The sequence below is a fragment of the Protopterus annectens genome, chromosome 2.part0 (assembly GCF_019279795.1).
Source record: "Protopterus annectens isolate FY-2018-M chromosome 2.part0, PAN1.0, whole genome shotgun sequence".
Classification (NCBI taxonomy): domain Eukaryota; kingdom Metazoa; phylum Chordata; order Ceratodontiformes; family Protopteridae; genus Protopterus; species Protopterus annectens.
In genome coordinates this window covers 641,209,413-641,232,997 of record NC_056728.1, presented here as the reverse complement: position 1 = coordinate 641,232,997, position 23,585 = coordinate 641,209,413, and the positions used below count along the sequence as shown (strand labels likewise).

Below are 23,585 nucleotides of genomic sequence, written 5' to 3'. Positions count from 1 at the left end.
GTTTTCTGCGAAGCACTTTTCCTAGCTGTGTTATATCTAAACGTAATAAACCTCTACAAGGCACAGTAGAAACACACTGCATTGGGATAGCAGTTTAGCTTATGACCTACTAAGCTTTAAGAGGCTTGATTTCTGTAACTCCTTGTTGATATTTTTCCCTCATCACACGTTCACATCAGGATTATGTTTGAAGGAAGTTAATGACTCACTTCTGACTGTAAAGAGATTATTATTTCATAATTGTGAAGGGTGTTGTATAATGCATATTTCATGCTTGTTCTGTTAGTGAAATGTATTGTTTAGTATTGGGTTTCCCTGTTTGGGGTTAGTTCCCTACCTAGTGCATTTCACACATAGGCATTGCCTTATAGACCAGAACAGAGTTTTTGAAGTCTTTCTGAACACTCGCCCAACTGACTTAGCACAGTGAAGATTAGTGGTGAATCCAGAAATTTACAGAAGGGGGAATGGAGTGTGGATAGTAGACAAGGTGGTAGTTGTAGAAAGACCAGTGGAAGAGGGACTGTAGACTGTAGACCACTGAGGTGAGGGGTTGTTGGTAGCTTTTGTGAAAAGAAAGCAAAATATATTAATTTGCACATAATTGCAGTGCAGCTTTGGTTGGTAGCAAGTAACTGCTAACCTGTACTTCACACAGAAAACTTAGTCATTTCAAGGTATGAGTGGACAGACTAGGTCCCTGTCCATAGTGACGTATCTTGTCTATTTGTTATGCTAATCTGGCAAAAAGTCCCACAGAAGACAGAGTGACCGCAGCAAGTACTGCAGTAGTGCATTTTTTTTCTCTTGTAAGCAATCTGTGCTGAACTGAAGTAAGGATCATCTTTGTAAGGATTTAGAATTCCAACTTTAAAAGTTAAACCAACAACTTGCGCATCACTGCCATCACTAGGAAAAAAAAAAAAACAATTCTGGTCTTCAGAATTGCTTTCATGCAGTGAACTGATAGCTTCAGTGGAATTCTTTACATGTGGAGCATCATACAATGGAAAATAACAGAAAAAAAGGAAAAAAATTATTGCATGTCATAAGAGAACTATGGCAAAAACCACAGAAGGGGCCGTTAAACAGTAAAATAACCATGAAGGTAAGAATATTGACCATCCATTAAAATGGTATTGGATTTAATATTGAGCCTAGTTCTTGTAGGTAGGCAGTGTAACTTTCTTGGGTTATAGAGGGAGTTTTGTATCTAATTACAAGCACGCTATCATTCTTTGTATTGTTCTTCTTAGTTTTAGCCTGTAATCTTTTCCTTCTATTGTAAAGCTTATTGATATCATAGTTCCACTTGTGTGTGTGTGTGTGTGTGTGTGTGTGTGTGTGTGTGTGTGTGTGTGTGTGTGTGTGTGTGTGTGTGTGTGTGTGGGTTGTGGTATGCCCTTTCCTTGGTTCTACTGCATCTGTGCCACTGTTCACATGCTGGTATAGTTTAGAGGTGTATGTTTCCACTAATTCAATAGAGTTAGCTGGGTTTGTTGGGAATTTGGAGCTTGCTAGTGCATCACTTAGGAGTAGGTAGTTTGTCTAGGAGAATTTTTCAGAAATACAAGGGGTGGATTTGTTCCTGGATTCAATCTTATTTTGAAGGAGATTGCTTTATGGTCAGACTAACAAATGATGAAGCTACACAAGAGATGTTGCAACATGCTCCATTCAAGGACAAGATCCAAGATCGTAAAATAAAAAATCCAAACTTGTGCGTGGAAACACCAGTTTAATAGGACACAACACAGAATCCCAACGACTAAGTGCTTTCACCATAGCAATGGCTTCATCACAAGATCCAAGATGTTATTCCCCCTTTGTGGGAATTCTGACTAATTGTTCCAGTTCATTTTATTGACAAAGTCCAGGAATGTCAGTACTTGTACACTAGTGGTGGTGTAGGTTTCTCAGTCTGTAGTTGGATAGTTTAGATCACCATGAAATATTGAGTTACTCTAGTTCTTGTAGATGGGCATTGTGACTTTCTTGGCTTATCGAGGGAGTTCTTTATCTAGCCATTATATGGTAGGGGACCTCTGTGTTGGTGATTTGGACATGAAGAATCTTTAATACACCATGCTGCTTAATCAGCCTTAATGTGAGTCTCTTTTGAGTGAAGATCGGGACATCTTCACCTTTTTTTCCCCTCCTGCTTAGTGGCTGGTCAAAGTGTGGAAGACATTGTAGACCTGCACAGCCAGATTACACTCCGTCATTTTAAACCATGTTTCAGTCACTACCCAGACGTGCAATTCCTCAAGGATAAGGAGAGCTTGTAGGGAGTTGATTTTCTAGCAAACAGCCTTCATAAATACACAGACAGACACACACCTGTCCTTTATGGCATTCTCCAATAACATTCTAAAATATAAACTGAGAAGACCACATTTTCTAAATCATAAAGTCTGTTTCATCTTGCTTACATTAAAAGTGCATAACATTTGTGCTGGCTACATCTAATCAATGTCATCAAAGAGGAAATGCATTCTATAGTCAAATAATTACCCCTTAATCTAATTCTCTTACTTTCACCTTGCCATTCCTGTTTAACATACTTGGATACGTTTTTCATAACTTTTTTGTGAACTAATCTTATTAATTATTATTTCCATTCTTAAGTCCTTATTTAATCAGTTCCTTAAATGCCCTCCATCAGTGTAGAAGCAGCCAGTGCCAGACCTTGCTCTGAGACAATGAAGTGCTGAAAACTGTACTGCCACACCCTCCCATATTATCCAGACCCACTAAAGCTTCTCCTTTTAGCCATCCTTATCTTCACGTAGTATGAAGTTTAATTATATAACAGTAACCCTTACTAATATCTTTTGCCATATATTCTTCCATATAACTGATTCCAGGTTAGATTTTACCTTGTTGCACTGCATCTTAGGGAGCACTTTCTGCTTTCACTGGCAGTAACAGCTAGTTAATTTAACATTGCACAGCTTTACTCTTCCAACCAGTCCATAAAAATGCTTCTTCTTCTTTCCGAAAGGTAACCAAATTCATGCAACAGAATAACCAGCAGGGAATAAGGCATTACCCTTTCTATTTTCCATTCAGTCGTACTTCCAAAGACCACTACTAACAAAACATGTAAAATGCAATTTCCGCTCAGTCTTCCTTTTACATTTGACTTTGAAGCGAATGTAGTATGGTTGGCACAAGTAATATATAGTTTCATCTGTCCAGTCCACACTTCATGCATAACTTGCAGTTGCATATTACTGTCTGCGGTGCTGCCAAACCTGGGTCGACCAAGGATGTCCTGCCATGTTTTAGAGTTTGTGGGACATCTGCAAATACTCTGTCTATTCTTTTGCCTCATGAATAACCAGCTGTGTGTCATATTCAGCACTACTTCATAACAGCCCCGTATAAAATTTAGAAAATACTAGACTGTTCAACAATCATTGGTCTCCTAAACTTCTTTCATTAATGTTAGTCGTTTCTCATAAAATCCATCAGTTGCTTCATTTATAGATCACATTTCAGTAGTAACAGTTAATAACTGTACAGGTGAGCACATAAATGATCAATCTGAATATTAAATGGTCAAAAAATTGTATTTTGTGTCAGAAATGTTAAGTCTTCATGACCTTAATACATTCACTCAAGTGGAGCTCTGGAGGTTTATACTTTTACTTCCAATGATTGCTTCTGAGCTTTTTCACAAAATAAAGTTATGGCCTCACATTTCAAACAAAGCTTCATGTCTGTGGAGCTGTAACAATTACTAAAGAAGTGTACATTTAGTAAATTTACAGCTGAGACTTCTTCTGTTTGGCATCTGCTTTTCTGAAGTAAAAAGCCAGTACCAAAGAGCTCTGGCTGAAGATTTCAAATGACCGTAAGCTAGGAGCAAGCATTGAATCTCTAAATGACTTAGCCACCCTGCAAGAAAGTTTGTCTCAAGTAAATAACTGATGTCAAAATCATGGTGTGAAACTAAATGCCAAAAAATGCATTATTATATACTTTGGTAAGTCATCTATTCTGGGAACTACCATATTAACAACACTCCCCTAAGAGTTGACACAGTTGTTCGGGATTTGGGAACTTATGTGGACAGTGACATAACTTTTGGCCAACATGTGTCTATAGTTGTAAGAAAGTCCTTCTATATTGTACAGCTTATAAACAAAGGGATTGTGCCTAGATCTAGGGGTTGTCATTGCCCTCTTTTAATAAGTGCTTATTAGGCCAGTCACTGAATATAATGCCCCCTTTGTCATTTAGCTGTCCAGGTACATGCAGAAAATGGGACTCCCACAGTGATACCTTACTAAAAGGATACAAGGCCTAAATAACATGTTCTGCATTGACCGACTCAAGAGTCCTGTCTCTACATGGTATCCTACAGACTGCTAAGAGGTGACCTGTGTCTGGATTCAAGACAGCCTCCAACCCATTACTGATGGATCAGCAAGTCAAATGGCATCAGAAATCATAGGATCATAGGATGTTACTAGGCTAATGGCCCTAGGGCCCTTACAAACCTAGCCAAGTTCTACCATTATTTCTATGATGAGCACCTAATGCCCGTGTCCAAGAGGGACACAGATGGAACCCCGGGGTGAATTTACTGTTACCCATCCAATCATCCATATTGCCTTTGAAGAGGGTCAATGAGGTGCTTTGTTTGACATGAAGTAGGAGTCTGTTCCAAAGGTGTGGTAACCTCTGGGAGACACATTTGTCCCTCTAGCAGGTTCTATTAATGTCACATACCAGGTTAAGGTCTTTGCGCAAGTAACCTGTGTACCCTTTGACTTGTGGATATGCAGCATTTCCAATAAAGCAGGGTCAGAGATTCTTGTATACAAGGCAGAGATTGCCTCTGAGTAGTCTGTATGAAACAGAATAAAGTGACCGTGATTTCAGATGATCCTCGTGAGACAGAAGCTGAAGACCTTGAATTTTCCTTGTGAGGAACCTTTGTGGTTTCTGCAATTGCTGCAGGTACTTGGAAAGATACATACCAAAAGGGAAATTGTACTCAATTACTGGCCTGATGGGAGAAGAATACGGGGAGGTTACAACTTCTTTTTTTCTGGAGACAATGAACTTACTTATGAGATGAGCAATATAGAATGATCTTCTTACCACTGTGGAGACATGGTGATCAAAGGTAAGATTGCTGTCAAACTGTGTGCCCAGGTCTCTCATCACTGAGTGCATACTTAGGGTGTTGCTATTGATGTGGTAGTTAGCAGGAACATCGCTCTTACTGAAAGGGGATGATGATAAATTTTTTTGGATTGAGTTTAAGGCCATGACTTTGGCACCAATCATTTGTTTGTGTAAGACCCTCTTGTAGGATGTTGACATCATTTGGAAATTCTATGACTGCTCCCAGTTTGCAGTCATCAGCAAACTTTGTCAGCCACAGATCTTTAGTTTTTGCTTGTACTTTGGCAAAATAGATTCCAAACAGTAGCAGTCCCAGGACTGATCCCTGTGGAACACCACTGGTTACTGGTCTGCTGTTGGAGGTGGATTCCCCTATTTTGACTATATGTATTCTGTTTGTGAGCCAGTTAGCGACCCATCTAGTGATGTAAGGGTTGATACATAGCCAGGTGAGTTTGTCAATGATGCCTGAGTGGGAAGATAGTGTCAAAAGCCTTGGCTAAGTCTAGGTAGGGTGTATGCACAGATTTCCCCTCGTCCAGGGCCTTAGTGACTGTCTCAAAGACGTCTGCAAGGTTTAACAGGCATGATCTCCCTTTGACATATCCAAACTGAGTATGGCCAAGTGTTTGGAGATTATCTATATCTTTGTGGATAAGGTCCATGATGATTTGCTCCTTGGCATTGCAGATAAGACAAGTCAGACTGTGGTTCCCAAAGTCTTTGGAAACATAAATAAATAAAGGTGGCCGTTTTCCATTCAGCTGTGACGAAGCCAGTGCTTAGACTATGATTGAAGAGAGTACCCAATGGTGTTGCTAATTCTTGTTGCAGCCCATGTAGGATGCATTCTGGGATGTTAGCAGGTCCCATAGATGCTGTGTTTTTGGCCTTAGGGCATTTGCGACCTGCTCTTTAGAGATACAAGGTAGGGGATAGGTGGTAGGGATGCCATGGGGTACATGTGGCAGGGACAGGAGAGTGAAGTTTTCACAGAACCTGTCTGCCAACAGGTTAGCTATGTCCACAGGTTCAGTATATGTGGTATCATTAACTACCAGTTTAGCACAAATTTGGGCCTTTCCTTTTAGATTACGGATGTAGCTAAAGAATGCATTATGGTTGTCCTTAGTTGAGGAAGCTAATCTGGATTCGTAGTTTGCTTTGGAGGACTTCACAAGAAGTCTTATTTGCTTGTTTAATCTGAGGAGGGAGTGTTTCCAGTTTAGGGCTTGCTCCCTCTTACTCTTAGACAACAATTTCTTCTTCTTGTTGTAAAGCCTGTTAATGGCAGTTGCCCACCATGCAGGTTTGCTGTTCATTGAGGAGCTTGGCCTATTAGGTACAGCCGAGTCAGTGCAGTTATGCAGGTGTTTGTATAATATAAAGCATTGGTGTAGAACTCTGCGAACTTGGCATAGTTGCCAGTTCCATCGGGGGTGAAGCTATTTATACCATCCATAAGAGGTTATAATTTGCTTTGAGGAAGTTTTTTAGTTTAACTACTGCTGGGGGGGGGGGGCAGGTGTGATAGTTACTTCGAATGAGACTGATTTGTGGTCAGATCTCACAGTGAGGATGCTACAGTGGTCCCTCATATTGGTAAGCACTGGATACAGGATGTTGGCACTCCTTGTGGGAGTGTCAACCAGCTGGTCCAGGGCATTGGAGTTACCAAAGTCAAGGAACCTTTGGGCAAGTGAGTTTGAGCACAAGTAATTTACCCAATCAATTAATCAATCAGTCGTCCAAAACCATGGTGTTTGGCTGTATCTTGATAGAATCAAGTAGATCCAAATAGGCAGAATGGGTGTCCGGATTCATGGAGGGGGGGGGGGTCCTGTAGCTGGCAATGACTTAAATAGGTGTTCTACCAACAGTTAATTATAAGGCTGCAGTGGTGCAGTGGTTAGCGTTGTCGCCTCACAGCAAGAGGTTCTCCGTTTGATTCTCAGCTGGAGCACCTTCTGTGTGGAGTCTGCATGTCCTCCCCGCAGTCGAGTAACATTAAAGACGTGTAGGTAGGGGCGAGCGTGAATGAGTGTGCCTTCTTTGAAGGTTGGGTGTCAGGCTGGCAACTTGGCACCGTAAAAATCCACTGCCAATCATTAGTAGACTGGAGTTCTGCTGTGGCGATCCCTAACCGAGAAAAGTCGATAGGCATTACTTTACCTACAGTTAATTGCACCTGAAGTATCTCCAGAGAATCATATTGTTTAACCAATCTGGAGGTGTGTTTATCTTTGAGTATTGATACACCTCCTCCGTTTGTTTTCATGCCTTCAGTATGTGGTCTGAACGTGTGGCAGCAGGTATAACCCGGTATGGCTGGGGTGCATTCCACAGCCTTGAACCAGGTCTCTGTGACTGCACAAATGTCTGCATCTTCCAAGGTGAGGACTGCTTCCATTGAGTGCAGTTTCATGTTGAGACTCTTAGCATTTAGCAGAATAACCTTGAGGTTGTTTTTAGATGGAATTTTTATGTTAGGACTTTTGTCCTTGAGACACTGCCTAAAAAAGGCACTATGGGGGTGGCAAGAGCCTTAGCCAGTAGCCAAAGTCCTAAGGGTGACAAATGAAGACCATCTCTGGCAAAACATTGAGGTCTGTCGATCATGTCATCCCAGGCTGACAGATATTGGATCCCCTTAGAATGACACCAGAAACTAAGCCAATTATTGAAGTTAGTCATTTTCTGTTTGTAGTGAGGCATAATTCTAAGTGAAGATAAAATGCTGCTTAAGGGCTTGGGCCATATCCGCCTGAGACACATAATCCGAGAGCTCAATCATGTCTCTCTTCATATAGTCCAGAGAGGTACGTCTCAAGTCATTCACACCAACATGGACTATAATGGAGTCATAACAGTAGCTGTTGTTGAGAGACCTGAGTGCATGTGTGATATGGTTTAGGGATCTAAACCTCTTATGCAACATCAACAGAACTGTTTGGAAGGACAAGTGCATTTCACAGAGGATACCGCTGCTCTAGAAGAGACTCCTCATCCACATAAAACAATGTTCATCTCTGTCCATTTTCAATTGTGACTTAGATCTGTGGATGGGAAATACAAAATTTACCCCAGGACTGCCCCCCATACTATTTGTAGACAGATACAGCTCCTAAATGCTTTATTTAATGCATGGGTCTTCTCAAATTATCTATGGTATGATCCCAGCTATTCTTATTAGGGGTAATATATAATTATCAACCATGAGATGGGTGTTTCGAGCACAAAAAGAGAAAAGGGGCAGCTAGCTTAGTACTTACCTAAGAACCTGGATGACAAAGCGTTCATTGCAAACAAATGCAGTGGTAGTGTTCATTTAGATTTTTGTTTTTAATCTGGATTTTATAAATCTTTGTAGACATAGTAAATATTAATTTTGTGATATTTTGGAAACAACTTAGAGCATCTTAGTAACCACTCAGATTTTACATATATCAGCAGCATTTTGTTTGTCCATTTGTGAACTTTTATATAAAGATATGCAGTTTGTCTGTTAATTGTTTTTTGAGATATTTAGAGAAATTTGTGAAACTTATGACAATATAAATAATATATGAAGAACAATAAATATCCTTTTAACAACACTAGACAGAGGTCAAATATTAGTGCATTTGGGTTACCTATCATGTACGTTTTTAAGATCAAATGTTTCAATTGCTTGTATGTTGCATGGTTTTGCAATTATTAATGCAAATATGAACAGGCTGTATTAGACATGTAGAAACGTCAGAAGGATACAACTACAGAAATGCCTGCAGACATCACTAGGTTATAATGAGTTAGACTAAGTAGGTAATAGAAGCAATATGCATACAGAAAGAAAGCCCAAAGTACTATACACCCAAAAAAGTTGTCAGTGCAAAGATACTTTTTGTTATAAAACATTATTAGATGTCCTTCTATTCAATGTTGCAGTATTCTTTACACATGGGTTGTCTTCTGCCCAACCACCCAACATCCGGCTTGTATACAAAAGCTTAGAGCCACTGCCAGTACATGAGGCTCCACAAGTAGGTTCTGACAATGTCAGCAATAAAAGGACATCCGCATGTACCATCCTCAGAACTTTTCCACCGCCATTTCGGAAAATTGGGTCTTACTTATGGTATGCAGTCGGGTAATGTGTGTTGCTGCTAGCTTCGGATAAGTACCCCGTTGGGGATTCTTTTTACTGCTACTGCCATTTGCTATTGTTCATGTCATCCAGGAAGGGCAAGTGTAGGTATGGAAGGCAGATTTGACATAAAGATAGCCACAAACTCTGTCTTTTTTGTTTAGGACCTAGCCACGATTACTTTTCCTGTTCTGTTTGTCAGGCCTTCGTGCCAAAGACTTATGTAGCTATCTTTCTGTCTTGGAGATCAGTGAATCAAATGTCTCGCTAGAGACGCTATGGAAGGTGCTATGCATCCTTCTGCTGAGCCAAGTTTGAAAAGGACCCCCCCTCCATGAGCCTACTACATCTGATGTCCCCTTTGAGGTCAGTGAAGACCTGTTGGTCTGTTTGGAGGTCAGGTCCGCTTCTTTGGTGGGTACCCCTGGGGAAGCCATCAAACGTCATTATGGATGACATGGGGGAAACTGTGGCTTGTGCTGCTGGAGGTCTCTGGTGAAGTTCCTGCCATTCTGACTTGGAAGCCTTCATTATCTATGCCAGACGTTAGGCCTACGTTGGGTTCTTCTCTGTCTCCTCATACTGAAAGACACGTTAAGAAAAAACAAAAGACCAAGCATACAAACATCCCTTCTACCCCACAGTCCAATTGGGATGCCTTCTCTCAGGGTCTTATTAGGGCCTTGATGGCTTTGAAGCCTTCTTCTTCTTGCTTTACTTCTCCTGTGCTGGCTGATGTACAGGTTCTTCCCTCTGATTCTGAGGATTCCTCCTGTGATGAAGATTCCCGTGCATACTCTACCCAGATTACTTCCCCTCTGGAATATGCATCTCCTGAGGAGGAATCTAATGGGGGAAATTCCCCAGTTAAAGAACTTTCCTTTGGAGAAACAGATAATAAAATGAGGGAGTTCTTCAAATGTGATTCCTCCCAGATTTCTGAGGAGCAAAAGCATTATTATGGTCTGCTACAAATGGCAGTTTCCATTCCCTCTGCTGTTCCTCCAGTTCTTCCACCCTTTCTGGACACTTTTGCTTCTTCCTCCAAAACACCTGACTGCCAGGCCACTGCTCCTAAGAAACATGATAGTTTTTTTATAAAGTACCAGATGACTCCAAGTTTCTCTGTAAGTGCCCATCTGCTGATCCAGCTGTGGTCTCCATTGCTTCTGATAAATCTTCTTGCTCGTCTCCTTCTGCCAAGCTTCTTCCTTTTGATAAGGAAAGCAAAATCCTTGAGAGAATGGGGTAAGAAGGTATATACTACTTCTACTTTCGCTGTTAGAGCTATTAACTACCAGCCACATATGTCTAGATATTATTCGGCTTTGCTTTCTCAGGCTTCGCAGACTTTGGCTCAGTTACCAGACTCGGAGGTTAAGTCACAGGTTCTCTCACTTTTGGCTGCATCTTCACAGGTAGCTAGACATTCCATCATGTGCAGCTGTGATGCTGCAGAGAGACATCCTCCAGGGCTGCTGCTTCTGCCTGTGTGCTTAGTAGACATTCCTGGTTAAGGCTTCAGTCATTTCTTGAGGACATAAAAGCTAAGTTACTTGATGCTCTTCTAGGTAAGTCTGCTATGTTTGGTTCAGCAGCTGCAGAACTCTTTAAAGCTCTACAGGAAAAAGGAAAAGAACTTTAGGATTTAAAACACTTGTTTGTCTCACAAGTTCCCAAATTCCATAGTAATTTCCCTGCCAATACATGTTTTGTTAGAAGACCAGCTCATTCTTCCTCTGCTTCTTCTGGTGCAAGGGATAAAAGGTTTACTAGGAGATCCCTGCACCAAACACACCAAGTAAACTGTTTAAAACCAAAGGACGATCTGGAACACAATAAGAGAAAGCTCGTACTATAAAATTAATTTAATATTGCCACACAAGTGAAATTAGCGCTTTCGGCAGGTAAAATAACCCACCTTCTTCAGATTACGCAGCTGAACATAAACGACTTCATTTATACATTAGAGCATAAAATATGCCCAATTACCTTAAAGTGCATTTTTCAAACAATTTAGTTGCCGTAGCGACCTTAAAGTAAGATCGCTACCTACATGATTTTACTTGCACTGCTGTCAGCTATAAAAATACATACATTTAAAACAACAATTATTTTAAAAAAGTAAATGCATGTCTTGCTTGTTTTTAAACTAGCCAATATCTCTTCCCTTGCATTACGGCAGGCTATCGACATGTTTACTAAAACAAAATTTAATGCAAGATGTGAATAATCACTTAAAAAATGAGAAACCAAGTTTATATCTCTACACTTTGTCCACCTCCAGGGTGACAAAAGTGTAGGATGTCCATTATACTTTATGTTGAATATAATTCTATTGTAATGGCACTTATTGTTTAAATATTAAAAACTAGTAATATTGTACGTGCATTCTACTAAATAAGTCTAAAAATTGTGTCAAAAAGTCACACTATAACTAAACAGTTCCTGCTCTTGCTGCTTTAAAGCAATGTTAATACATGAATTTACCCTTAGATAAGTAAATAAATAAGACTCTTAATGTTGATTCCTATATTCGACTATCCTTAATTATATATTATATATTATAGTCTACGACTTCATTCCTCTATTAATATATAAACACAAACATTATATTCACAATCCTGACATAAATTGCCTTATATCTACCTATTATATGCTAACCACTTCAAAACGCATTTGATGGAAAGAGCCTCATTGATACCTGGTGTAACCTGTGCCCTAGTGCGAATTTGCCAACATAATTCATCCATCTCCAGGCGAACTTGCCAGGGTCCCCCTCTAATATCTTGTTTTCTTTGTTGCAAGATAACAAACTTAAAGGAATGTCCACTATTTTCAACTACATGCCTAGCCAGAGCATTATTTTGATCATATTTAGAAATTGCATTTATATGCTCATAAATTCTAATTTTTAATTTGCGCTCAGTTTTTCCTATGTAAAATGCTTTACATAGGTTACATAAGGCCGCATAGACCACTGATTTTGTTTCACAATTAAAGTGGCCATTGATCTTATATTCTATATCATTTATGGTACAAGTTGTACCAATCTTTATGTGCATACACTGACTGCATGTTCCACATCTAAACATCCCTAGTGGACAATTGGACATCCTTTTTTGTTTAGTTTTTTCCATAATACATTTAAGGTTGTCCCCCCTCCTGTATGTTATTCTAGGTTTATCACCAAGAAGGGCGATCAATCCCTTGTTATGTTTAACTACCTCCCAATTTTTGTTAATAATTTCCCTTATCGGTTGAAAATCCAAGGAATATGTATGTAGGAAACTACAACAATAATTTGGCTTAGGTAGATGTGAAGTGGAAATCTCAACTTGTAAACCTGAAGTTTCAGGATTAACGTCCAGATTATTAATTTCTGTAACAGGAAGCAGGGGTAAAAAATAACCCCCCATCCTTTTGTTAGTAACTTCTAATACAATATTGTTGACTAAACTTAGGGGATACCCCCTAGATGTGAACATGGCTGACAATTTTTCGCATTCCATTTGAAAATCATTGTCGTCCGTCACCATCCGTGCTGCCCTGACCAGTTGGCTCTTAATCACTGATCTTTTTTGGTGGTACGGATGGTTACTCGAAAAATGTAACAGTGAGTTACAATATGTGGGCTTTCTATATATAGTGCTTTTAAATCTATTGTTAACAATATCCTTGGATAGGAGAACATCCAAATAGTTAATTTCCAAATCAGCCACTGAGTATGTAAAGTTAAGGAATTCAGTCATTTTTGTCATGTTATCAATTAACTGTGGAATAACTGATTTATCTCCCTTCCAAATACAAAAGATATCATCCTGATACCTTGTATAAAAGGAAACATGTTTTTGAAAGATACCATCTTTGAACAAAAATTCATCCTCCCAATGGGTCATTACTGCATTCGCAAATGAACCCCCACAAGGCGAACCCATGGCCACACCTGATGTTTGTAGGTAAAAATTACCTTCAAAGGTAAAAAAATTGTTCTTTAACACTAGTTCGAGAAGAGTTTCAACAGTGTAAATGGTATCACCCGATATTTCTCTACATGACAAAAACTCCCTGACCCATAATAGGCCTAAATCCTGGGGTATAACCGTATAGAGGTCTTTGACATCTATTGTCAAAAACACAGAATCAACGGCATATATTTGATTGCTAATATCCCTCAAGAAAGACCAAGAGTCTTTACAAATGTGCTTAACTGCTCCTATAAGAGGCTTCAAAATGCTATCAACATACTTTGCGCAAGCATATGTAATGGAGCCTCTTCCATCTATAATGGGTCTAAAAGGTGGGGCCTGTAGTCGCTTATGTAGTTTGGGTGCACCAAAAAATGCAGGAATTCTAGGTGCAGACATCTCCAAGTAATGGAAAACATCCGAATCAATAAACCCCTCCAAAAACAGGTCATTGAGAACACCATATATTTTCCTATATGCACCATGGATCTCATTTAATGATACCTGCTCATAAGCCGTTGTGTCAAGATGTTCCATCATGTATTCAACATATTTATATTGATCCATCAAGACCACACCCCCTCCTTTATCAGGTCTCATGACCCGGACATTACAGTCCTGCAACAAATGCAGAAAGTCCCATTCAAGTCTTGACATGTTATTACCACCTTTAACCCTACTGTGTGTAACATGGTTTTTAATTGCCCAAAGGTCCAATTCACATATTTTTTCAAAAGTAGATAGAATTGGATGTAACAGTGGGTTGTAAGAACTCGACACTTTTAAACTATTAATGACCTGAGTGTTGTTCCCCATTAAAAAATTCAAATTTAATTTTCTAACATAAATTTTAAGGTCTATTATAGTCCTAGTTATATCCATGTGTCGAGCAGGAACAAATGTAAGATCCTTAGCAAAGAAATCTACCATGTCCTGTTGTACATTCAATAATGTATAATTATACAAAACAAAGTCACTGTGAGAACTTCTTGAAATAATAGGCTCAATGCCAAAATGAATGTTCATAATCATCTCCTCCTCCCCCGTCTTTTGTTCCTCGCATTGTTCTGCCTCTGTATTTGAGGAGGATTTTTCTTCTTGGGATTGTTCACCAAGTGAAAACCCTGATTATCCTGTTCCGTCTCATCATCCATGACAATGTTCTGTTGATTGAAGTTATTTGATCCTACTACTTGTACATGTCCCTGATTAGGGACCTGAACATTTCCATTGACGTTGTTATTATTATTAAACCTGGGGCTCCTTCTTGGCCCATGCCTTTGTTCAGTTGGGTAATTGCTATTACTAAAGTTATTATTATTGAGCCTCTGATTTTGTTCCCCAGAATTATCTGGTTGGTCTAAGGCCCCTTCCGAAACCATTGTGGGTACTTTAGGAGGTTTAGGATAGGCACATTTATTGCTATAATCAGTTATATCCCTAGTTAATTTCTTTTTCTTTATGGCCAAAAGTTTTTCCATGCTTGCTTCAATACTTGTATAGATGCGACAGTATTCATATTTATATCGGAAAAACTCCCTGTCCGATATAATAGATTGTTCCAAGTTTTCAAGCTCTTCCATAAGAATTACTATGTCTTTTGAATAGTATGCTATGAGAGCTTGTAAAAACTCAGTACTTTGCCTATCGAACAAGTCCAAAAGTTCTTGATAAAAGGGAGAACTGTCCAAAAGACCAGCAGGAAATCGCCATTGCCGTAGGCCTTTCGGAATAACCTTATTCCTAATGCACTCAGTTAAATAAGAAACCTCCAATTGTAATTTTTTGCATTTATATAGCTTATTATCAAATAAATCAATTTTATCCGATAAAGTGCCATTACTTGGAGTTCCTCCTGGAACAGGTAAAACATGCGGATGAAACTCCTGACTGAAGAAATTATTATTAGACAAAAAATTCGACATAATAGGTATTCCCTGCTTGTTTGGAATACCCTCTATATTATTGTTTGAACGCATATTGGTAGAATCATTACCTGGTTGCAATTCACCAGGTACGAATGGAAGACCTCTGTCGCCAGGAACGAAAAGTCTGTTACTGCCGTTTAATAATCCAGCACCAGTATTACGAAGCCCTGGGGACTGCTGCCCGTTCGGTGGAGTTGTAGAGCTTCCATCGATAGTAATAAATCCAGGCGGTGGAAAATTGTTACCGGTTCTTAAAACCGGTAACGCCATTGCGTCTACTTTCTGTGTTAAGGCATCTACCCTGCCCAGTAGAGCCTCAACAAGTGCTGTTAAGCTGCAGCTGGAATTGCCGCTAGAATCATTCTCTTCGTTCTGCTGCGTGAAAAGTTGTGGAGAAGCCTCTCCGGTTCCGGTCGCCATCAAAAAGCTCTGCACCAAACACACCAAGTAAACTGTTTAAAACCAAAGGACGATCTGGAACACAATAAGAGAAAGCTCGTACTATAAAATTAATTTAATATTGCCACACAAGTGAAATTAGCGCTTTCGGCAGGTAAAATAACCCACCTTCTTCAGATTACGCAGCTGAACATAAACAACTTCATTTATACATTAGAGCATAAAATATGCCCAATTACCTTAAAGTGCATTTTTCAAACAATTTAGTTGCCGTAGCGACCTTAAAGTAAGATCGCTACCTACATGATTTTACTTGCACTGCTGTCAGCTATAAAAATACATACATTTAAAACAACAATTATTTTAAAAAAGTAAATGCATGTCTTGCTTGTTTTTAAACTAGCCAATATCTCTTCCCTTGCATTACGGCAGGCTATCGACATGTTTACTAAAACAAAATTTAATGCAAGATGTGAATAATCACTTAAAAAATGAGAAACCAAGTTTATATCTCTACACTTTGTCCACCTCCAGGGTGACAAAAGTGTAGGATGTCCATTATACTTTATGTTGAATATAATTCTATTGTAATGGCACTTATTGTTTAAATATTAAAAACTAGTAATATTGTACGTGCATTCTACTAAATAAGTCTAAAAATTGTGTCAAAAAGTCACACTATAACTAAACAGTTCCTGCTCTTGCTGCTTTAAAGATCCCCTCTTTTCAGAGCTACTGCTTCTTCTAATCCTGCTCAGCAGCCCTTTCAGGGTAGGCCCAGTTCCCGGTGACAACCACCCCTCTCTTCCAAGTCATACACCTCTTTCTCTTCACCTGTCTCTTTCCTTTCCAACCTTGGCAAAGATCACTCAGGATGCCTAGGTTCTTTCAATCATCCAAAACTGTTACTTTATGACTTGGAAGACTCTCCCTTCTTTCATGGGGATTCCTCAGCCCCTTCCCTGTTAACTTCATCTGTTTCCTCAGATCATATCTCATCTGCTTGCTCAAGGCACTATTCTGCCTGTACCCCTGCATCAGAGAGGAAGGGGGTTTTACTCCAGAATGTTTCTGATGCCAAGAAAGGATGGTCTTTGGAGACCAATTCTAGACCTCTGTCACTTAAACATTTTCCTGGTACTGCCTTCTTTCTGGATGCTGTCACTCCAGACACTTTTTCCTCTCATTTCTACTCAATGTTTCATGGCTTCCCTAGATCTCAAAGATGCTTATCTGCATATCCCCATTCACCCTCCATATAGGAAATTCTTACATTTCTTGGTGGATTATTTGCACTTTCAGTTTTTTGCCTTGCCTTTTGGTCTTTCCACTGCTCCAAGGGTTTTCACAAAGTGCTTGGCCTAGTCACTGCTTTCCTAAGGGCCCATGGGGTTCAGGTTTATTTTTACTTAGACGATCTGCTTTTTCTGCCTAACAGTCTGGATCAGTTGTCTCAAAACCTTGTTGAGGCCATTCATCTCCTTTAGGGCCTAGTGTTCACAATAAATTTCAAGAAATCCAGACTTGACTCCATCTTAGGATCACATCTTAGGGTACAGGTTCAGGGAGGATCTAATGATGGTTTTCCTGCCTGATTCTCTCTCTTACATCCTTCACGGAAAGTCTTCTGCCTCTCCCATCTATCCAGGCTAGGGAATTTCTGGGACTTTTAGGATTCATGACTTCCACGATCCCCATGCTGCCTTTGGCAAAGCGTCATATGAGGAAATTTCAGTGGTTTCTAAAGACAACCTGGTCTCAACATGCTCACCCTTTAGATGCCCTGGTTCCTCTCCTCCTCTGCTTGAAAACAGAACTCCATTGGTGGATTCAACAACTGTCTCTGAATCCAAGTCTTCCTCTTCTCTTGCACAGCCTTCTCAACAGATGTTCACAGATGCCTCAGACGTAGGCTGGGGGTAAACCTTTGCTTCCAGGAATTTTCAGGGTCTTTGGTCTCCATCTTAGCAGAGGGAGCACAACAACATCAAACTCCGAGAGATGAGGGCGCTAATGCTAGCCTTGCAAACCTTTCAGACTCCTTTTCTATCAGGTCCTCTGAAGATTTTTTACAGACAGTACCACCGTCCTCCGATACATAAACAAGGAGGGCTGACCAAATCTTATCTTCTTTGCAGGTTAGCCCTCAAGGCATGGGAGATAGCTCTTCAGTACAAAGTAACCCATCATGCTGTTTACCTACCCTCTGCTCAAACCTCTGTGGCAGATGCATTAAGCAGATCCATGACACAATCCCATGAATGAATGCTTCACAGGGGTGTGTTCCTGAATCTAGTTCACCGGTGGGGTACTCCACAACTGCATCTCTTTGCCTCCCCTCAAAACAGACAACTTCCCCTATTTTATGTCAGGCTCATGCATCCTCTGGCCTGGAAGGTGGACACCCTATCTTTCTCATGGAAGGGGAGGGATTTTTTATGCATTCCCTCCCTTCCCTCTAATTCAAAAAGTCTTGCTGAATATTCAGCAGAACAAACCAAAAATCTTTTTGGTGACTCCCTTTTGGCCAAGACATCAGTGGTTCCCTCTTCTTCTGCAATTAGCCAAGGGCCATCACCACAAGTTGCCTCACCAGTTGGATTTACTCACACAAGACAAGGGATCCTTGATTCATCCACATCTGTCAACACTACAGTTGACCCTGTGGGTGATCAATCTCTGATCCCTTTCAGGCACCTTTTTTCACAGGACGTGCTTAAAGTTTTGCAGGAGGCTGGGAAACCCAGTACTAGGAAATCTTACATTTCCAAATGGAAAAGATTTTTTTATCTGGTGCCTCAAAAGAAGTCTAGATCCACTATCTGTGGACATTCCAGTTGTACTTTCTTACTTGTGTGAATTGCTTAACAGTGGTTTGTTATATTCCTCATTGAAAGTCCACTGTTCTGCTTTTGCTTGTCTGCCATGATCCCGATTAGAGGTTAAACTTTTTCTTAAAGGTGTCTTCCACATCAAACCTCCCAGGAAACCAGTGCCTCCTCCTTGGGATCTTAACTGTGTCTTAAAGAAGTTAACTCTGGCCCCTTTTGAGCATGTGGCCTCGGCTCCTTTGAAGTTTTGCACTTGGAAAACAGTGCTTCTGGTGGCCTTAATTTTTGCTAGGATGGTTTTTGAGATTCAGGCTTTGATGCCATCCCATCCTTTCTTGGTCTTCCACAAGGACAGGGTATCTGAGGACTAATCCTTCTTTCATGCCTAAAGTGGTGAATGACTTGTTTCTTAATCATTCTGTCCAATTGCCCACCTTTTTCCTTCTCCTCCGTCCTCTAGTGAGAGGATTTTGCATACCTTAGATGTACATAGACAGCTTAGATTTTACCTTGACAAAACAAAATCTATAAAGAAGTCATATCAGCTCATTGTGTCTTTTCATCCCAGGGCTGTGGGTTTGCCTGTTTCTTAACAAACTATTTCATCTTAGATTTCTAAGGATATTGTGTTTTGCAATGTTTTTTATGGAAAATCACGGTCTTCTTCTGTCAGAGCCCATTCCACCAGATTGGTTGCTTTGTCAGGGGCTTTCTTTAAATGCCTGGATACTAATTCCATTTTAGAGGCTGCTACTTGCTTTTCAGTCCATACTTTTACCAAACATTACAAGTTGGACACTATCTCTAGGTCCAGGGCAGGATTTGCTAGAGCTGTTCTCCATGGATTTGTGGAGAATTGTTCCTCACTTTCTTCTTCTGTTCCTTCCTCCTCCCTAGGTTCCCACTAAGCTTTGGCACTCACCCACATGTAAAGAATACTGCAACATTGAATAGCAGGACATAGAACAGTTGTGTAAAATCTCACCATAACCATAGATGTACTTCTCGTTTTTATGTTGCAGTATTCTGTCCCTTCTGCCTTCCCCCTGCAACTGGTCCCTTCCTAGGCTGACTCCTTGTTTGCCTTAGAACTGTTGTCCCTCACAGAGCTTCCTTGTTCTGAGGATGGTATGTGCGGACGTTCCTTTTATGGCTGACATTGTCAGTACCTTTGTGCAGTGTCCCATGTACTGACAGTGGCTATAAGCTTTTGTATACAGGCTGGATGTTGGGTCGTTGGGCAGAAGACAACCCATGTGTAAAGAATACAGGCACATAGAAGAGAAGGACATCTATGGTTATGGTAAGATTTTACACAACTATTCTTTGTAACCAAATCACACTTGACCCAACATTAGTAAATTAGACATAATTCTGCCATTTCAGTGTAGTAATAGAAGACAAAAATATGTAGGAATACTTTATTCCTCTCACATAAAAAGGCATGAGTCTGCCATTTAAAATGACTAATGAATCAAGAGCTAAGTGGTCCAATTCAGAATTTTTTTCTAAGATTTTTAAAGTTGGGGCTCTAATGGTTATTTTCAAATATGACAGAAGACTAGCTCTTTTTTAGGTAGGAGAATAGAAACTATTTGCAGATATCCCTCAAGATGTAAAATGTAAGAAGATTTTCTTGGCAGTTAGTGCAGAGGGTTAAGGTTTTGAGTTGTTAATAAGCTGTTTTATGTACCCAAGGTACAGAGTTTGATTCCTTCCTCATCACTTTTGCCTTCAGTGTAACTCTGAGCAGGGCACTTAACCAGACAGTGCTGCAGTGTTGAATCCAGTAGTAGAAAAGTTGGCCTCCTATATAAAGGACTCCTGTGATTTTTTTTTAGGTAAACTGTGCAACTTTATGAGTATGACCGTGAAAGAAATCTTATGGTCACAGTGGATATTTGTTCACTTTTACCAGTATTCCTCAAGACACTGGAATAGAATATGTAAGATTATTTTTGACCAAGTATACAGGCATTTCTAATGATAGTATTAGTTTTTATTTTAGTAGAAATTTTGCTAAAAAAATACTTTTTATTTAACTAAGAAATATTATAGGCAGGTCAAGGGAGTGGCATTTGGGCCCACGGTGGCCCCTGCCTATGCCAGTATGTTTTTAGGTTGGTGGGAATCGCATGTTTTAGTCGCTATTAAAGAAAAAAGTAAAATGATTTATTTTAGAATGTTTTTAGATTACTTGTTCTTTTAAGATAGATGGTATGGTTAACAAATGTTTATTTTTTGTTGATTATGTAAACAAGCATTCTGAGTTTTTTAAATTTACAGTAGGAGACATTGGATCCAAAGTCAACTTTTTTGGACATTACTCTCAGTTGGAATAATGAAACAAGAAGTTTTAATAGCTGTATTTATTGGTAAAATATGTTTTCCAACAGCTGTCTACATTATAGGGGCAACCATCTACAGTTTATTTAAAAGAACATTTGAAGGGGGCAGTTTATTAGAGCCTCTAGAATGACAACTGATGAAAAAAAGTTTATTGAAGAAGTCAATTTTGTAGTCTCTTTATTCATCTGTGGAGGTTATAATAAGGATTTTTAATACAAACTGGGGAAGAAGTTAGATCCAAAAGAATACCTTGTTTCCACCAATTTTAGTTAAACCTTTTTGCAGTTGTAAAACCAATGCTACTGAGTCAAAGGGGATTTCTTGCATGGACAAGAGCATTGCATGTTTTTTAGATATGTCTGTGGATTGCTTTGCCATTTGTGCAGTCATCAGTGAAAATTGTTAGATTTTAGGGGGTAGTGGTGATTTATTTAAAACTATAGGCAGTTCCCGAAGATTTGTTTATACTAAAAGTAATAATTTTAAAACAATATTACAAAATGATTGTATTAAGATATCTTCTTCTGTAACTAATACTAATAAAAATAAAGGGATGTACAAGTGTGGTTTCTGCTCTATTTGTAGGTTTATTTTAGAGGGACCATACAGTTCACTGGACCATTTGCAGCATACCATTATTGTTCCTGGGGGGTTTCCCTGTAAGTCCAAAGGATTGGTATGTGTAAGTTTGTGTTCAGGCTATAATGCCTTTTATGTGGGTAGGACCACCAGGTGTATAGAGAAAAAGATTAAAGAGCATATGTACTCTAGTAATACAAAAGAATAAAAGAGACCATTGTTTAAACATGCAAAGGAGTCTAAGAAATTTATAAAAAAATGTTATTTTCTATATTGGAGCAAGCTCCTCTGGACCTGAGGTGTGGCAGTTATAAAAATGAGGTGGAAAAGAGAGAAACTATGTGGTCGGTTAAATTATGAGCTGACAAATTCCCTGGTTTAAATGACATGATTGACAAAAGACTAAAAGTCTTTAAGTGACTTCCATTTGCATATATTTATATATTTTAATTCTATTAACTAATTTTTTCATGATATTTATAAAGTTTTATGAAAAGGTTTTTAAGAGACACGGTGGTGGTAATTGTTTAATTGATTCTTATTTGCTATTGGATGCTATAAATATATGTAGGGCCATGTTTTTGGAGCTGTCTTACTGACGAAAATGGTGAATAAAGGAGATTTATGCTATTTCTGTTTGTAGTCTCTGCAGTACTTTTCAGTGTTTTTTTTGTATTATTTTTACCACTGTTGGTTTGGTCTTAGTTTTGATATCACAAGTCATGCCTATTCTGTTCAGTACCTTTTTACTTTAAAAACAAAAGGCACACAAAGGTGTCCATGTGTAATCCATAGAAACACACATTTTTACTTTTAACATTAAACCACATTATCTTTTTTGCTGCATCATCACATTGTTTCAGGTGAATTTGCACCTCTCAGTCTATATCAGTATTCATTTCCTCCTCCAAAATCGCATGGTTTTCTATACTTTTGCCATCACTCTACACACAACAGTGTCTGGTCTATATTAAATGAACGAAAGTTCATCTTAGCGATCACTCACATGAGCGAAAATCCAGGAACTCGAAACCGCAATTGTGGGGGGCTGTGCCAACTCCGAGATCGCACTAAAGTGAGGAATGGGCAAATGTTCCCATCTTCACTGAACCGCAATCTCACAATTGTTGTCTTCCGAGTAAAATTCTGTACTTAAACTGTTTTTATCATGCCCCCTTTGTTTATTTATTGCTGATATTCAGCTGAGCCCACTTTAATTTTAACAGATCATATTCAGTGTCTCAGAAGATGAAATGCATAGACCCTTCTTGAGTTAGGCTGAGTTAGGAAAACTTGTTAAAAATACAGCATTCCAGAAAACAAAATGCATACTGTAAAATTTTGTTTAAAATTGACGTACATGAAGAAAACTGCTCATAAAGCTATGCTTTCTAACTTTTAAAAGTTAATAACTCCAACTGGTTTAAGTTTTTTAACTGTTGAATTCAGCCACCAGTTTGTTTTTCTAGCTGGGTTTTTTTCTGAGGATTATTCAAAATGTAGCAGCTGGTTGATTCACCTGCTGATTGGCAGTTTTTTTTTTTTTTTTTTTACTAGCCATGTTATAATTTTTCTTAGGACACAACTGCCCAAAGAGGGACTGTCCCTTGCAAAGTGGGACAGGTGGTAACCCTAATATGATGCCCATTATCTAAGAAAAATTATAACATGGCTAGTAACAGCTGTACATTAACACCCTATTTGAGAACACTCATTCTCCAACAGGATAACAATGTATGCCTAAAGTGAGACATTTTTTGTACAAACGTCAGATTTTGCAAGGCAAAACATACCCACGGCCAGTACAAAGGACAGAACTTTACTTTTTTGCCTAAATAAATGCTTATTCTTGTAGCATTTTCGTTGCTTATTCTGTTTCTTATAACATTTAGGTGTTTCAGAAACAGAATAACTGTTTTATGCAACTATTTTCTTAGATAACAGGGTGTTAATTTAGATAACAGGGTGTTAATGTGCAGCTGTTACGTGATATAAAAAGTCTGCTGCTTTAAAGCAGAACATTAATCTGCTGTGAAGCAGGTACTGACCGAAAAAAACAAGCAGGTGCCATTTTTATGCTCAGTAAAATTGGCATTTTTCTTTATTTAGTGTAAAATAAAAAAGTAAATAAATGTAAAAAACGTCACTAACAACAGTAACTGCAATATTAGTTACAAGGACTTGCCTCTTTACTTTCTGCTCACTAAGCACGGTTTAAAAAAAACGTGTTTAGTGAAGTAGGAAAAAAAAAAAGAAATGGCAA

At 39.1% G+C, this 23,585-nt stretch overlaps 1 protein-coding gene across 1 annotated transcript in view; it reads left to right on the top strand.

The window, feature by feature from the left end:
- The window catches only part of TRMO (tRNA methyltransferase O), a 338,262-nt gene that overhangs the window by 64,925 nt on the left and 249,752 nt on the right, over positions 1 to 23,585 (top strand). The gene's annotated exons all lie outside the window — the stretch shown is intronic.